We start from the raw sequence: 4141 nt of genomic DNA, 5'->3' as shown, positions 1-4141 counted from the left end.
GGTCTATTTTATATAAACTTACATCATTAAAGACAAATACATACTATACAAACATATTGCTCATTGTTAGTTAATGTATTATGCATTAAATAATATTATGGACCTTATTGTAAAGCGTAATCAAGTTTTGTTACATGTAATAAATATGTTATATAATGAAATCATTTTTTTTTTTTTTTATTACAGGAGAATGATCATAGTGAGGTGTGTTATGCATCTGTAGACTTGATGACCAGGAGACAAAAATGGCACAGGGAAACACGAGTGCAGAGTTCAGATTTCACTACTTATGCTCCTGTCAGAACAGAAACTGAATAGATTAGAAAGTTGCAGTAGCCATTATCATTGAAACATCATGTTTATGGCATGTTTGTTTGTTAAAATGTGTGTCAAAGATTAAATTGAAAAATAAAATTTTTGAGTAAAGGATTGACAAAAAAAAAAAAAAAAACAGTTTTCTTTCAGTAAAAGTGTTTTAGTATGTTTCCACACAGTGATGATCTGAGCAAGAGGATGTGGAAGTGGGTTTCCTGTGTTAAGTAGAGTTTAGTTTAAGGTGTGTGTAGTTCTGTTCAACTGGATGGCCACAACATTTATCTGACTCATTTTTTCAATAAGCCTCATCAAATTTGTCCTAAATCACACACCATGATGGATGAGAATTAAGCATTCTGGGGCTGCTGAGAAGTTTAATGTGTTTAAAAAAGTTTAAACCAGTTACTAATCTGAAAATTAGTGCTGTCTGACAAACTGTAAAGGAAACTAGGAAACCTACATTCATGCCATTTTAAATTAAAAAAAAAAAAAAAAACATTTAGAAATACATTATTTGATCATACATTATTAGAAATACATCATTTTTTATTTTATTTAAGTTACTTTTCAAAGGAGCTTCACACTTATGTCTTTATTGTATTTCAAAGAAAGGTCATGTCTTATTCTCACATATAAAGATGACAATCTTAACCACAGATGTTTCCATCCAGTTCTGCTGATTGTGTGCATATGAGGTAGAAACAGAAAGGACAGAGTTTGGTTTGTGTCTGTAAATGCTTATGTGGTGAGTTTGTGGCAAATTTGGTTTGTATGCTTGCAATGTCTGTCAAAGGCCTGATTTGCACCTGCAGACTTTCTCCACACCCTCTGATGTATAGAGTGACACAGCAGTAACACACATGACACAATGACAATGACTTTTTGTTTTTTTAAGACATGTAGACTGTTGCAAGATAGCAGACAGGTCAACATGTCTGGAGCAATCGAAAGTGGAATCTACGTATATCTATGGTCATCACTAGTTGCAGTTGCGGTTCCTATATGGTGGAAACCTTACATATAGCAACCTACAGAAACTGCCACTAATGAGGAATCTATGTATTTATATCTATGGTGATGACACGTAGAGCGCATCAACACTTTACACTGTGCACTATGAACTCAAACGGCAATTATATAGAGTTATTTTGTCATTCAACATTGGAGAATTTTTTTTATTTGTTTGTTTAATCATACCCAGTTAAAAATAGTAAACCGTGGTTTATATGTTTTGATGAAATGTCTGTGATGAATTGTACATCAAGCAATCACACCAATCTTTTACAGTCATTTAAAGCGACATAAGGATGAGGAACATACAGAATTGTTCATATTTTTTTGTCTCTAATGGCTTTGATTTTTAAGGAAGTGCTTTTTTTTCAGTAGAAATTCAGCACATTGAACAGCTCCCAGTGCTGAACTCGCTGAACAACAGACCATCTGCGTCATTTCTGATGTATAACATAGGCCTGTTTGTGGTTGTGCTTCCTGTTGGTTGAGGAAGTACTTTTATTATATTTAAGCAAGTACATTTATTGTGCAAATATGTGCACTTTGACCTAAACACAAAACCACACAAAGGCTAATGGAAACATTTGTGCTTTTTGACCAATGATCAACTAAGAGATGTGAAGTGGGAGTTTCATAACGTGTTGCAAATGTGAAGTGTTTGTAAGTGGTCTGGATGAAAGACTTGTGGGTTTCCTGTTTTGACATGTTTAGATGTTGAACTGAAGCCATTACAATAAAACAAAGAGCCTTATGAATTTAAAGGTAAACTTTGACCCTTGTGACAGGCATGAACTGACTGGTTTAATTTGAAATGTAAAGTGCAAAATGTCTCAAACAAGAATTCTTATCTGAATGTCTGAATCAAAGATATAGTTAAACACATCAATCAGATAAACTAAAGTCATATTTAAAATTTAACATTTTATTTTTTTATCAAAGGTGCCTTATCACAAAGCCAAATCAGAGCAAAAAAGTCTAAAAGGTAACTGGTGATTGATTAAAAAACACTTTCACATTTTGTACTTCCAAATAACAACTCAGTTTACTGCCAGCCCCTCATGACATAGGCCATTTTAGGTAAAACTTTCCATTGACGTGAACCAATCAGATAAGAGTTGACGTCTGCATTAAGATTCTCACCAGTGTCAGTTATTCACAATCACTCGCTGAGATGGAGGGGCCAAGACTTGCTCTCATCGCGCTCATGTGTAAGAAAAAATATACTTCTTCAGCTAAATGAAAATGTCACTACCATGAATATTTTGGTTTAATAGTACAATTTGATGTGCTTCATAAATTTATTTTGTGCTTTTACAGATGTCTTACTGTTCCATCAGAAAATAATCTATGGAGAAGAAGTGGAGATGAAAGTCAGACCAGGAGACAACATCACTCTCTACTGTGATCGCTCTCTTAACTCTTGGTTCTGTCATTGTATGGATAAGAAACTGCTCTCATGAAAATCAACCCTCTCTCATAATAGATTTTAGGCATGGGTTTAAATGGGGCATGGAGGTATTTCAGCGATTCAGCTTTATCCACAACCGCTATAATAATTCTTATGATCTACATATCACTAACATCAGTGTCTCTGATCTGGGACTGTACTACTGTGCAGAACTAGAGACAAAGGTAAATAAAGATGAAAAAGGCATCATCTCCTCATCAGAAGTGTACTATTATGGAAACCAAACAACTCGTCTCTCTCTGAAAGGTAAGAAAAGATTTCTTATAGTTATTGTATCATCACTTGTGTAATTCTGTAGAACTTCACCTTTCTCAGTGAAGAAAAAAGACAAACAAAAGAATTAAAATAATATATTTTGTTTATATTTAGTTGAGAAAGTATCTTCCTGTTCTGAACCCCTGAACACCACCTCCACAACACCTCCTGTATCAGACTGTGTGCTCTGCTGGACGCTGCTGTTCAGTGTGTGTCCAGTGTGTGTTCTTCTCTCCATCATCTGTTTGTTCTGCCTCTGTTGTAAGAAAACTACAGGTAATCATTCACTAATTCACAATCTTGTGTGTGTGTGTTTATTTTAATATAGAGATCAACAGCTTTGTACCATACTTTGGAGGAGCAAGGCCTACACACAAAATTTAATAGTAATGTTAGAAACTGAAATGTAACACAAGCATAATTGTATGCACTTTAAACCATTTATGTATATAAGTGATGTTATAATGAAACAATCCATTGTAGATGCTGCGACAGATCAGAAAGACAAGTTAAACGGTAGAAATACAGCTGAGGTATGAACAATATGAATATACACATTCATTACAGACACTTTTTTTTTTTTTCTAAAAACCAAAACATTAATTTATTAATTTTCATTTCAGTGCGCAGATGAAGAGGTGTGTTATGCATCTTTAGATGTGATAACCAAGAGACAAAAACAACGCAAGACAAAGCAAGTGCAGAGTTCTGACTTCAGTACTTACGCTCAGGTCAGAACACAAACTGAATAGACCTAAAACAGAACTGAGGTGGATTCTAAAACTTTCCAAATATAAGAAAAATGCAGGTTTTATTGTCATGTAACATCACATGAAGTCATACTGTGGTACTCAGTGCAGTACAAGTTTTTTTTTTTTTTTTTTTCACCTCTAATAAAAGTGCATTAGTACAGTCTTTGTGGACACACAGTGATGATTGAATAACAGGATGTGCAAGTAGGTTTCCTGTGTGAAGTGATGTTTAGTTTAAGGTGTGTACATTTCTCTTAAACTGAATGACTGCAGCATTTATCTGACCCAATTTTACAACTAGCCCAATTTCCCCAAAACACACTCCATGCTGAGTAGAATA

At 34.2% G+C, this 4141-nt stretch overlaps 1 long non-coding RNA gene across 1 annotated transcript; it reads left to right on the top strand.

Moving 5' to 3' along the window:
• The first annotated feature begins 3177 nt into the window (after positions 1–3177).
• Positions 3178–3930, top strand: LOC127170299 (uncharacterized). The gene is made up of 3 exons (XR_007828334.1): positions 3178–3325; positions 3533–3582; positions 3673–3930. It is a non-coding gene; the product is annotated as an uncharacterized LOC127170299 (long non-coding RNA).
• Positions 3931–4141: the final 211 nt, after the last annotated feature.

Source organism: Labeo rohita, chromosome 1 (assembly GCF_022985175.1).
Source record: "Labeo rohita strain BAU-BD-2019 chromosome 1, IGBB_LRoh.1.0, whole genome shotgun sequence".
Classification (NCBI taxonomy): Eukaryota; Metazoa; Chordata; class Actinopteri; order Cypriniformes; family Cyprinidae; genus Labeo; species Labeo rohita.
Note: the sequence above shows the minus strand (reverse complement) of the source record. Positions and strands in the feature narration are given on the sequence as shown.